The 13900-nt window shown below is 42.2% G+C and overlaps 1 protein-coding gene across 2 annotated transcripts in view; it reads right to left on the bottom strand.

Moving 5' to 3' along the window:
• FAM193A (family with sequence similarity 193 member A) overlaps positions 1 to 13397 on the bottom strand; it is a 167617-nt gene extending 154220 nt beyond the window's left edge. For both annotated transcript variants that reach the window (XM_055326148.1, XM_055326149.1), the window contains exon 1: positions 13329 to 13397. The gene's annotated coding sequence lies outside the window, so the exon portion shown is untranslated. The remainder of the gene's footprint in view (positions 1 to 13328) is intronic.
• Between the last annotated feature and the right edge of the window lie 503 nt (positions 13398 to 13900).

The following is a 13900-nucleotide window of genomic DNA, read 5'->3' as shown; positions in this document are numbered from 1 at the left end:
ATATAACTGACCTATCATTCTTTTAAAGGAAGGGAGAGTATTCACAGTAGCTACAATTTAAATCAGTCAATAAGTGATTTTTTTCACGCTTTTAAAAACAGAAAGTAACAGTACTATAAGCAGAGTCAAGAATTCAGTTCTGGGATTTCTTTATTTAAAGCAACCACACAGCTTTGCAAGGGGCTGGCAACCCCATTCTCGAGGTGGGCCTGGTCCTTCACAGGTCCTCACTTTCAGTACCTCAAAAGAGAAGGCCAATCTCTGAGCAGGCACAATAGAGAATGTTTACCCTCCCAGGCTACTTTCACCAGTGGAGTAATTGCCAAGCATTAGGGGAAAAAAGAAAAGAATTAGGAAAAGGAGAAAAAAAAAAAAAAAGGAAATTAGATTGTAGCAAACTATTAGTTAACAATTCCACTGAATTTTGGCATTAATATAAAATTACTACCATACTTTAAACATATATATTAATTAGCTTTTGGCAGAAGTTCCCTCAGGAAGATAAAAATTAATCTTCCCATTCCACAGATGAGGCAGCTAAAAATAATTTTAGCTCCCGGACTCCGGGATCACACCCGGAGCCGAACGCTGACCCAACCACTGAGCCACCCAGGCATCCCAAAATTTAAAGTTTATTTAAAAAAAAAAAAAAATCCAGGGATACTTGGGATCGAGTCCTGCATGGGGCTTCCTGCATGGAGCCTGCTTCTCCCTCTGCCTGTGTCTCTGCCTCTCTATCTGTGTCTCTCATGAATAAATGAAATCTTAAAAAAAAAAAAAAATCCAGGCTGGAGTACCTGGGTGACACAGCTGATTGTCTAACTCTTGGTTTCGCCTTGGGTTGTGATCTCAGAGTTGTAGGATCGAGCCCCCTGTTGGGCTTGCACTCAGCAGAGTCCACTTAAGATTCTGTCTCGGGGGATCCCTGGGTGGTGCAGTGGTTTGGCGCCTGCCTTTGGCCCAGGGCGCGATCCTGGAGACCCAGGATCAAATCCCACATTGGGCTCCCGGTGCATGGAGCCTGCTTCTCTCTCTGCCTATGTCTCTGCCTCTCTCTTTCTCTCTCTCTCTGTGACTATCATAAATAAAAAAAATTAAAAAAAAAAAAACTTAAAAAAAAAAAAAAAGATTCTGTCTCGGGTAGCCTTGGTGGCTCATGGTTTAGCACCGCCTTCAGTCCAGAGCGTGATCCTGGAGACCAGGGACTGAGTCCCACGTCCGTCTGGCTCCCTGCATAGAGCCTGCTTTTCCCTCTGCCTCTGTCTCTGCCTCTGTCTCTGCCTCTGTCTCCCTGTGTCTCTCATGAATAAATTTTTTTTAAAAAAATCTTAAAAAAAAAAAGATTCTATGTCTCTCTCTCCCTCTTTCTCTAATAAATAAATCAATCTTTAAAAATAAAAAATTGTGGGCCATAAGAAGTTAAATTCCCCAACTTCTCACTCAGTTTCATGATGTACTCAAAATATTTAAGGGTAAGGGGATCCCTTGGTGGCTCAGCGGTTTGGCGCCTGCCTTTGGCCCAGGGCGTGATCCTGGAGTCCCGGGATTGAGTCCTGCATCGGACTCCCTGCATGAAGCCTGCTTCTCCCTCTGCCTGTGTCTCTGCCTCTCTCTGTCTCTCATGAATAAATAAATAAAATCTTTAAAATATATATATTTAAGGGTTAAATGTCGGGGCGCCTGGATAGCTCAGTAGAGTAAGCAACTCTTGATCTTAGGGTTTAAGCCCCACACTGGCTGTAGAGATTAGTTAAAAATAAAATCTTAAAAAGAGAGAGAGAGAGAAAGCTCCTTTGCATTCTATGAAAATATATGGAAAAAAGTCAATTTCCATAGGAAATGTGATAATTCAATGCCACATACATTCTTGGGATTACTCTAAGAGGGTGAGAAAATAAAATTGATTTCTACAGTAAAAATATAAATACATACATACATACACACATAAATGCTTTGTAGGTTCATGAGATACAAATTATTTGATCCCAACTCATACTGGTTAAAGTCTCTCTAAAGACAGTTTGTGTCTCCATGATAGTGTATTCCAACAAATGAGTTCAGAAAGCCTACAGGGTCAAGAGTCCAATAAAGAAAGCTATACAATGCACAGAAGCAACTCATACTAGCACCAAATATATATTCTACTAGTAACTAGGTCAGGAAAAAAAAGGCCTCAAATTAATAAACATATTTCACATATACCTCATAATTAAAGGTAAAAATATGAATATAAACAATGAAAATTAATCAAGCAACTATCTGTAAAAAACACACTTCAAATATAATTATATAGATAGGTTAAAATTAAATAGGAAAGATATACTATGCAAATAGTAATGAAAAGAAAGCTAGAGTGGTTATGTTAGTATCAGATAAAGTAGACTCCAGAGCCAAGAAAACCATCAGATGGGACGCCTGGGTGGCTCAGCAGTTGGGCATCTGCCTCCAGCTCAGGTCGTGATCCTGGAATCCGGGGACTGAGTCCCACATCGGGCTCCCTGCATAGGGCCTGCTTCTCCCTCTGCCTGTGTCTCTGCCTCTCTCTTTCTCTGTGTCTCTCATGAATAAATAGATAAAAAATTTATCTATTTATCTTTTAAAAAATAAATAAAAGGGCCATTTCACCAAGACAACATAACAATCTCAAATGTATATATACGCACCAAAAAACAGAGCTCCAAAATACATGAAACAAAAATGAAACAAACTCTTAGAAATCAAGAAATCCACAACTTGGGGCAGCCCCGGTGGCGGTGGCGAAGTGGTTTAGCGCCACTTGCAGCCCAGGGTGTGATCCTGAAGTCCTGGGATGGAGTCCCACGTCAGGCTCCCTGCATGGAGCCTGCTTCTCTCTCTGTCTTCTGTCTCTGCCTCTCTATGAACAAATAAATAAATAAAATCTTAAAAAAAAAAAAAAAAAAAAGAAATCCACAACTTTAATCAGATTCCAACACAACTCAGCAACTAAGTACCAGGAAACAAAAAATCGGCAAGAATATAAAAGAATTCAAGAAATCATCACTGACTGGAACTAAAGGACATTCAGAAAACACTCCACTCAATAACAGCAGAATATATTTATTTTATGTGTATAAGCAAAACTCACCAAGATAAATCATACAATCTTAATCTTTTTTTTTCTTTTAAGAATTAAAATCACACAAAGCATGTTTCCTGATCATACTGGAATGAGACTAGAACTCAGTAACAGAACGGTAACAGGAAAATAAACGTACTTCTAAATAACCTGTGAGTCAAGAAGGAAATTCAAGAAAAATCAGAAAATAATCTAAACTGAATTAAAATGAAAGTACAACATACCAAAATTTGTGAGATATAGCAAAAGTCTGGCTTAAAGCACTATATACATATGTTAGAGAAAAGAAGAATGGTCTCAAATCAATAATCTAAACCTCTGGGGGCACCTCGGGGGCCTCAGTGGTTGAGCATCTGCCTTCAGCTCAGGTCATGATCCCAGGGTCCTGAGATCAAGTCCTACATCAGGCTCTCCACAGGGAGCCTGCTTCTCCCTCTGCCTAGGTCTCTGCCCCTCTCTCTGTGTCTTTCACGAATAAATAAATAAAATCTTTTTAAAAAAATAATCTAAGCTTCTAAGGAATTAGAGAAAGAAAAATCGAAATAAGCCCAAAGCAAGTATTAAAGCAGAACCTAAATAAATAAATAAATAAAAATCAAAACCAGAAAAATAAAGGGAAAAAATCAATAAAACAAAAAGCTGGTTCTTCAAAAAGATTAAAAACTTGAGGAACCATACAGCCACTCTGGAAAGCAGTACAGAGATTCCTCAAAAAAATGAAAATAGAGCTACCCTAAGACTCAGGAATTGTACTCCTGGGCCTTTACCCAGATACAAATGTAGTGATCCGAAGGGGTACCTGCACCCCAAGGTTTACAGCAACAACATCCACAATAGCCAAACTATGGAAAGAGCTCAGATGTCCGTCGACAGATGAAAGAATAAAGAATATGTGGTATATACAGACAATGGAATATTACTCAGCCATCAAAAAAGGGAGGAAATATGGGCAGCCCCAGGGGCACAGCGGTTTAGCACCGCCTGCAGCCCAGGGTGTGATCCTGGAGACCCGGGATCGAGTCCCTTCGGGCTTCCCGCATGGAGCCTGCTTCTCCTTCTGCCTGTGTCTCTGCCTCTCTCTCACTCTCTCTGAATAAATAAATAAATAAATCTTAAAAAAAAAAAAGGAGGAAATCTTACCATTTACAATGATGGAACTAGAGGGTATTATGCTAAGCAAATAAGTCAGTCAGAGAAAGGGAATTATCATATGATTTCACTCATATGTGGAATTTAAGAAACACAACAGGATCATAGAAGGGAGGGAAAAATAAGATGAAATCAAAGAGGAAGACAAACCCTAAGAGATTCTTAATCATAGGAGACAAACTGAGGGTTGCTAGAGGTGAGGGGGGACAGGGCTATTGGGTGATGGGCATTAAGGAGGGCACGTGATATAATGGGCACCGGATGTTACATGCAACTGATCAATCACTGAACTCTACCTCTGAAACTAACTAATAACCACTACATGTTAATTAATTGAATTTAAATAAAATTAAATTTAAAAAAAAAAAACACTTGGGGATCCCTGGGTGGCTCAGCAGTTTGGCGCCTGCCTTTGGCCCAGGGCACGATCCTGGGGTCCCAGGATCGAGTCCCACGTCGGGCTCCCGGCATGGAGCCTGCTTCTCCCTCTGCCTGTGTCTTCCTCTCTCTCTCTATCGTGAATAAATGAATTAAAAAAAAAAAAAAAAACACTTGAGGAACCTCTAAAGACTGGCAGGAAAAAAAGAATCATCATAATATTAAGAATGAAAAAAATCATTCCCCCCTTTGGGGGGGCGGTGCGCCTGAGTGGCTCAGTTGGTTGAGTGTCTGCCTTCCGCTCAGGTCATGATCCCAGGGTTCTGGGATCCAGCTCCATGTCAGGCTCTCTGCTTGGCAGGGACCCTGCATCTTCCTTTCCCTTCGACTGCTACTCCCCTTGCTTGTATGCTCGCACTCGCCCTCTCTCTGTCAAATGGGTAGAATCTTAAAAAAAAAAAAAAAAAAAGTAAAAGAGGGGGCATCACTGCAGACCCCCAGACATATTACAAATTATAGTAGAATACTAAGACAACTCTACATACTTAAATTCAACAACTTAGAGGAAATCGACCAAATCTTTGAAAAGCACACACTATAACAGAGAGAAAGGACCACTTCCCTAAGTTACTTAATGAGGCCAACATGATGCTGATACCATATCTGGCCAAGAACAATAGTACAAGAAAACTACTGACAGAGTTCAAGAAAACAGATACAATAAAGCTCAACAAAATACTACTAAATTCAAGCAACTGAAAAAGTAATATACCATGACCAAGCAGGGTTCATTCCAGGAATGCAAAGCCGGCTCAATAGTCAAAAATCATTAAGGTGATCTACCACATTAACAGTCTAATAAGGAAAAACTACATGATCACATCAATTTGATTCAAAAAAGCATTTGATAAAATCCAACATCCACTAATAAGACTCTCAGGCAACTAGAAGTAGAAAGGAATTTCCTCAGCCTAATAATGAACATCAACAAAAATCTACAGGAGACATACTTTATGGTGAAATACTGAATGCTTTCAATCTAAAATCAGAACAAGGAAATTGTAGTACAAGTCCTAGCCAGTGCAATAAAGAAAGAAAAGGTGTATGGAATGGAAAACAAGAAAAAAATCACTACCCAGACACCATGATTGTCTACACAGAAAATTCCAATGAATCCACCCCAAAGTTCCCAGAATACGATTTTAGCAAGATCAAAGGACAGAAGATAAACACAAAAAAATTACATTTCTCTATACTAATTATACATAAGTAAAACAAATTTTTCAAAAGCACATTTAGAAAGTTGGCAAAATGTATTACTTATATATAAATCTAACAAAACATGTACAGACTCTTATCTGTTGGAAACTACAAAACAACAACGAAAGGAATCAAACACAAATTAAATGTCAATTATATTTCAATAAAAAAACAAAATCAAAGATCACCAAATAGAGATGCATACCATGTTCACAAATTGGAAGACTCAAAATAATAAATGTGTCAATTCTCCATCAAACTGATCTATGGATTTAGGACTATTCCATTCAAATCCCAGAAGCATTATTTGTAAATACAGGCAAGCTGATTCTAAAATGTATGGAAAGCAAAACAACTAAATAGTCAAAATTTTTTTCTTTAAAGTTGGAGAAATAAAAAAAAAAATAAAGTTGGAGAAATCACCTTGCTCAATTTTAAGACTTGCAATAATTAAGACATGAGGTATAGGCAATGAAATAGACCTATAAATCAATGGAACAGAAGAGAGAGTACAGAAACAACCCACTTAAATAAGGCCAACTAATTTCTAACACAGGTGAAAAGTCAATTCAATGGAGAAAGGATATCCTTTCAACAAAAGGGCCTGGAACAACCTGACACCCATATGCCCAAAAACAAAACAAAAAACAAACTAAAAAAAATCCCTATCTGAATATGATACCTTATATATAATTAACTCAAAATGAATCACAGATCTAAATGTAAAACTATGAAACTTCCAGAAGAAAACAAGAGGAGAAAAAAAATCCTTATAATCTGAGGTTTTACAAAACAGAGTTCTTAGATATGACACCAAAAATTGTGATTCATAAAAGAAAAAAGCTGAACTTCATCAAAATTAATTTTTTTCCTTGAAAGAAATAAAAACAATTAATAGAATAAAAATACAAGATACAGACTGAAAAAAAAAAAAAAAGTTTGGGGCAGCCCGGGTGGCTCAACGGTTTAGTGCCATCTTCAGCCCAGGGCGTGATCCTGGAGACCCAGGATCGAGTCCCATGTTGGGCTCCCTGCATGGAGTCTGCTTCTCCTTCTGCCTGTGTCTCTGCCTCTCTCTCTCTCTCCTCTCTGTGTTTCTCATGAATAAATAAATAAAATCTTTAAAAAAAAAAAAAAGGTTTGCGAATTACAAATCCATCCTAAGATTCCTATCAGAATTATAAACTATAAAAACTCAAAAGTAAGGAAATAATCCAATTAAAAATACGCAAAGTCTGAATAAATACTTCACCCAAGAGGATACAAGAATGGCAAACACATGAAGTGTTCAGTATCAGTAGTCATTAGGGAAATGCAAATTAAAACCACACCACACCTATTAAAATGCTTAAAATAAAAACTACTGACAATATCAAGTGCTACCAAGGATGCCGAGTAACTGGAACTCTCATACATTGCTGGCAGAAGTTGAAAGAATAGGTAAGGCCACTCTGAAAATAGTTGGGCAGTTTCTTATATTACCATATGACCGGGGGAGCCTGGGTGGCTCAGTGGGTGAAGCATCTGCCTTGGGCTCAAGGTCACCATCTCAGGGTCCCTAAATGGAGCCCCGAGTCAGGCTCCCTGCTTAGCGGGGAGTCTGCTTCTCTCTCTCCATCTGCCTCTCCTCTCTGTTCTCTCTCTCAAATAAGTAAAATCTTTAAAAATATATATATTACCATATTACCCAGCACCCACACCTTAGTAAATACGAAAACACTAGAAAAATGAAAATTTACTTCCATACAAAAAACCTGTACACAAATATAGCAGCTGTATTTATTTTCACAAAAAACTGGAAAGAACCTCAACATCCACCGTGGGGAAAATGGATAAACTGTGGTACATCCATATAATGGAATACTACTCAGCAGTAAAAAGGAACAATTCAGATGAGTCTCAAAGTTGTTAGGCATGCTGAGTGAAATAAACCAGTCTCAATAAGTTACATACTATATGATTCCATTTAAATGACTTCTCCAAAAGATAAAATCATAGTAACAAAGTACTGGCTGCCAAGAGTTTAGGGGTGGGAGAGAGTGTGATCTCACAGGGATTCCATGAGGGAGCTTTTGAGGGTAATGAAACCATTCTGTATCCTAACAGTGATAATGGATACATTAATCTATATATGTGTTAAATCCGCCAGTACATTTTAAAACATCAATTTCACTACATGTTAATTTTTTAATTAGTATACAATAAAACCACTTAGAAAAACTGCCTGGCAGTATCTACTAAAGTCAAACTACATGTACACTTAGCAATTCCACTCCAGATATATACAGATATACACTGGACTGAAATGAGTACTCACGTTCAACAGAAGACATGTACAGGAAGGTGCATATCAGTCATAACATAAAATAACCCATATATATGTCCATCAATAATAGAATGAATAACCTATGGTATATTCACACAATGGAAAACCGCACGCCATGAAACACAATGATGAGCTGCTACCTCAACAACATGGCTGCATCTCAATGTTGAGCCAGAGCACTGGCAGAGTACTTTTACGTGAAATTCAAATAAAGCCAAAATTCACAAGAAGAGTTGGTGGGGATGACTGCAAAGGGGAACAAGGGAGCATTCTAGGGTACTGGGAATATTCTTTATCTGTATTTTATATCTTGATATATTAGTTACACTGGTGTACACATACATAAAATGCTGAATCAAAGAGATGCTCTTTGCAGCTTCATCAAATTGTTAATCTTACTTAAAGCACATTAAGGTTCTAGATCTTTATTTGACATACATCCTCAGGTCATTAAGGCAAATGCGAACTAGAAAGTTATGACTGAACCTCATTTTATCACAGCAGCAATTTCTGCAACACATCCAACGTACCCCCAAATCCATAATTATACCATCTAACTCTGAATATACTTGTAGGATAACCTTTAGACATTACTAACATTATCTCCTTCTTGCCACCTTTTCATCAATGAAAAGGATTCATATTGTTACAAATGCCGCCTACACTACAACAGGTTTCTCTGACTTCACAATTTTAATATCCCTGTTTGAAAATGTACTTTGATCCCTACCCCCAAATGGCTTCCTTTTATAAATCTCTAACAGCATTATAAAAATAGCTCTAAACTCCCTTTTGAGCCCTCCATGAGTTGAGTGTAAACTATATGTAACTTGATATTCCAACAGCTAGTGACATGGGTCAATTTCCATAATAGAGGAATTCTGGGTTTTGTAAATAATATGTGCATGACTTAATTTTGCACACCTATTCAGGAAACAGGATTCTGATGGTGTAAATACATTTTGCATATATTGACTATTAAAAATAGAAAAAGCAAAAAAAAAAATAAAAAATAAAAATAGAAAAAGCTCAAATCAGTTTTATTTGAAAAATGATGTGGGGCGACCACTCATTTGGTTAAGTGGCTACCTTTGGCTCGGGTCATGATCTCCAGGTCCTGGGATAGAGTCCGAAGTTAGGCTCCCTGCCCACTGGGAAGTCTGCTTCTTCCTCTTCCTCTACCTCTCCCCTCTCCCTACTCGTACTCATTCTCTCTCTCTCAAATAAATAAAATCTTAAAAACAAAAAGAGAAAGAAAAAAATGTTAGTAATATCAGGTTGTAAAAGTATTCTTTTTTTTTTTTTGCTCTACAAGTAACACTCACTGTAGAAAAGTCTTAAAGCTTGAGGCATGTGCAGAAAGGAAAAAAAAAAGAAAGCCATCAGAATTTCCACCACAAAATATTTTGATGCATACCCTATCAGACTTTTCTATGCAAATATATATACACACAGATATTTTACAAAAGCGGGTCTGTACAACAAACATTTTCTATTTTGTAAGCTTCCTTTTTCACTTAATACATCACAAACGTTATGAAAATTACATTTAAAATAGAAATGCATGGGACATCTGGGTAGCTCAGCAGTTGAGCATCTGCTTTCAGCTCAGGACGTGATCGAGTCCCACACTGGGCTCCTTGTAGGGAGCCTGCTTCTCCCTCTATGTCTCTGCCTTTCTCTCTCCGTGTGTCTCTCATGAATGAATAAATAAAATCTTTTAAAAAAAATAAAATTAAAAAAAAAACATAAAAGGCATGGGGTGCCTGGGTGGCTCAGTCAGTTAAGCATCTGCGTTTGGCTCAGGTCATGATCTTGGGGTCCTGGGATCAAGCGCCCCACATCAGGCTCCCAGCTCAGTGAGGACCCTGCTTCTCCCTCTCCCTCTGCCCCCCACCTCCACCCTAGCTTTTCCTCTATCTCTCCCTCATAAATAAATAAATAAATATTTTTTTTTTAAAAAGAAATGCAAAATAGTAAGATCTAGTCACAACACCCTTCACCTACCAACTTTTCATTTCAGAGCCAACCCTTTACTAACACATCAGAGCAGACTGCAGAACAAGGCTATTAGAACAAGGCCTTATACAAGACCCATTCATGTTCACCATTCTTAACTGTACAAGGTTTTCCCATTTCACAAGCAGAAAAAGCTTGATCAAAATCATCCTGTGGCAAAATCCCCAAATAAAGTCCAACCCAGCCTCCTGGAAATTAATGACTATGCACATACACAGCACATTATGTGTTACCAGGCACTGTTTATTTAATTCTTACAATAACCCTAGGAGCTAGGTGCCACATTACTTAGAACACCAAGGCAGCGTGAGGTTTGACACCTTGCCTGAGGGGGCAGAGCCTATCCAATTTGTATCCCGCAGGTTTTGGTAGGTCAAAAACTCTACTAGCTACATGATGTTTTCCTACTGGCCTCTCAGCTCTTGCTTCTATGTAGAAGCCGCCCACATGCAGAAAGGCCCTCTGCCTGAGCAGCTGCTCTGGGGAAGGCGGTCGTAGGTTTAACACTCAGGGCTATTTCCAACACACAGGACCCCTCCTGAGAATCAACACAGTGCTTCCACTCTTACTTCTCTCTCAGGCACTTTCTGGTCTGGTGACCCCGCATAGAATGGAAAAGATGCACCCCTGAAGTCAATCATAAGCTTCTCCCGGAAATGGAGGGCCGGTACCCACTCCCTGTTATTTGTTGACAACAACTGTTCTGGGGTGCCTCTTCTGCACCAGACAAGATTCCCCCAAACAGCTCACCTTCTTGGGGAAAGAATCCAGAGCCTTCAGGATTACAATAAGGATTTTTATGATCAGTGTCAAGAACACTTTTAGCCCTGTCACCGTGGGTATGTTTCACAGTTATCAAAAATACTTGCAAAGAAATTTTAAAGCTCACGATAGAACTATAAAACTTTAAAATACAGTAAAAGAGGAGATCCCTGGGTGGCTTGGCGGTTTGGCACCTGCCTTTGGCCCAGGGCGCGATCCTGGAGCCCCGGGATCGAGTCCCACGTCGGGCTCCCGGCATGGAGCCTGCTTCTCCCTCCCCCTGTGTCTCTGCCTCTCTCTCTCTATGTCTATCATAAATAAATAAATCTTTAAAAAATAAAATAAAATAAAATACAGTAAAAGAAAGTGTTTTTCAAGGTGCAGGTCACGAATCAATGGTACACAGTAAAGTAATTCTGTGTACCACAACCACTTTATTAATGAAATGGAACAGAATTAAAAAGATTAAAAAGTACTGGAATATTATTAATATTAAAATTTTTGTTGTGTAAGCAGAAGTATACACTACAGGTCTTAGTCTTATTTCTTACAGGGGTTCATGGTCAAAAACCTTGATTCAGAAGTTTAACAGAGTAAGACAGTTCTGTCAAGAAGAATACTAGATGGGGGTGCCTGAGAGGCTCAATCGGTTAAGGGTCCAACTCTTGGTTTCCGCTCAGCTCATGATCTCATGGGCGAGGGGCTCCTGCTGGGTGTGGAGCCGGCTTGACAGTTTCTCTCCCTCTGTAGCCTGCATGTAACTCTCACTCTCTAAAAAATAAAATAATGATGATAATAATACTTGATAAATGGTTACATATGAATTTAACGTGGTTAGAATAGCCTAAAAGAAGACTATTCTACCTAAGTATTGCAAAGTAAATGGGATTTATTAAAACCCGAAACAATGGTACCACAAACTTGTTTTTACTGAATCAACATAAATGTTCTACTTTACACCAAGATACAACAAGTATCATCCACATTTTTGTAAAGGATTTGCACAGGCAGACCTTCTACCCTCACCTCCCCAGCAGCAGCAAACACTGCCCTTAATTTACAGCCCAGGATCCAAACGCCTAAACCTCACCCCTGATCCCAACAACTGTACCTGTTTCCCTGTCCAGAGTATTGGAAAGGTTAGCCTCTGGAGGCTGAAGGCCAGGGCTACCATCCAGGATCCCAACAAAGGTAGCAATATCATCTAAAGAAAGCTCCAACAAGAGCACTTATTACTCCACTACAGCAGAGGCTGAAGGGACTTTAAACTGAAACTAAAGGACACATACGTTGCTGTATGTTCACTTACAGCAAAAGCATCAGAAAGCCACGCCGTATGCAATCGTTCCTTATCTGCTCTCACTGCATACCATCCCAACACAGTACTGAGCATCTTGCACACAATTCATGTGTCATAATCTGGCACCGCAAATGCTCCTAATGAGGCTCTCTCTTAATTGCAAAGATCTTTAAAACAACCTGATTTCAGTTGTAACCACCCAACTTTGTTAAAGTCCATGATCCTTCAGGAGCCACTGGAACGAACTGGAAATGCCTGTCAAGCGCACACCCTCGCACTACCATTGTGTCTTCTCAAGTGCTGGGACCAACCGCCTAACAAAGGTGCAGCAACCCACCACCACCGGGAGATGCAGCGTGTGCTCGCTGCTTTCGTAAACACAGAAAAAAAAAAAAAAAAAAAAGTACTTTTCAAATTCCTCAAGCCCAAACACTAAATACGTGCCCGAGTCACCAGACCACCCATTACCCCTGAAAACTTTTTTAAGAAGCTGGAGGCGAAGAGCCAGGGCTCCGAGAGACTGTCAGGTAGCTTTCAAACGACCAAATCGGAGCAGAAAAAGAAAACTTCTGTGAGGGCGCTGCTCAGTCACCCCTCGCGAGGGATGGAGAAGGGAGGCACCGTGACACAACCTTTGAAAGCACGCTCGACTCCGAAGGGAAGCCCCGCTCGTCACCTGACTCCTAATTATTCTGGAATTGCACACGAGCAATTTCAAGGACGAGCTCGGCGCGGGGCGGGATGGCAGCAGCCCCGGGTCCGTGACAGCACCGCGCAGGTGGGCAGAGGCGCAGGCAGCGCGGCGCGCCGCACCCAGGAGATGCCGGCACCTGGCGCGGGCAGCCGGTCCCCCGCGCTCGCCGGCCCCGCGGGAGGGCTGTCACGGCGCCAGCGGCCCGCGGCCTCCCCGCAGCTCCCGCCCGGCCCGGCCCGGCCCCGCGCCCGCCCGTTACCCGCGCAGAGCCGGGCCCCCGGCGGGAGGCCAGCCCGGGTCCGCCCGCCCACCCCGCCCCCGCCCCCGCCCCGCCGCTGCTTACCTCGAAGTAGCCTCCGGGGGCGGCGCCGCCCGCGCCCGCGCCCGCGCCGAGGGGCCCGTTGGCCGCCGCCGCGCCGCCCGGAGCCGCCAGGCCCACGGCCTGGGAGCCGCGCAGCACCGCCGCCGGGCCGGCCTTGCCGCCGCCCGCGCCGCCGTTGCCCCCGCCCGAGCCGCCGCCGCCGCCCCGCTTGTTCTTCCGGCGCTTGGCCCCGCGCTTGGCGTCGGCCGGGCTCATGGCGGGCGGGCGGGGAGAGGGCGCGGAGCGGGCGCGGGGCCGCGGGCGGCGGCGGAGGGCGGGGAAGGCGGGGAGGCTTAGGCGGCGGCAGGGCGCTCCGGCCGGCCGAGGGCGGGGGGCGCTGCGCGGGGTCGCCTGCGGGCGGGGAGGGCCAGGAGGGCCGGGCGGGCGGGAGCTGCGGGGAGGCCGCTGGGCGGGAGGAACGGCGAGTCCACCGGGCCCGGCGCCGCCGCTGACCAGAGTTAGAGTCCAATATGGCGGACACAAGGGGAAAGGGATCCCAGTTTACGTCGGGGGAGGGGGAAGGAGCGGCGGGGAGGGGGAGGGGTGTGGGCGCC

The sequence above is a fragment of the Nyctereutes procyonoides genome, unplaced genomic scaffold, assembly GCF_905146905.1.
Source record: "Nyctereutes procyonoides isolate TBG_1078 unplaced genomic scaffold, NYPRO_anot_genome, whole genome shotgun sequence".
In the NCBI taxonomy this organism is placed as follows: domain Eukaryota; kingdom Metazoa; phylum Chordata; class Mammalia; order Carnivora; family Canidae; genus Nyctereutes; species Nyctereutes procyonoides.
This window is presented reverse-complemented; position numbering and strand designations above follow the sequence as displayed.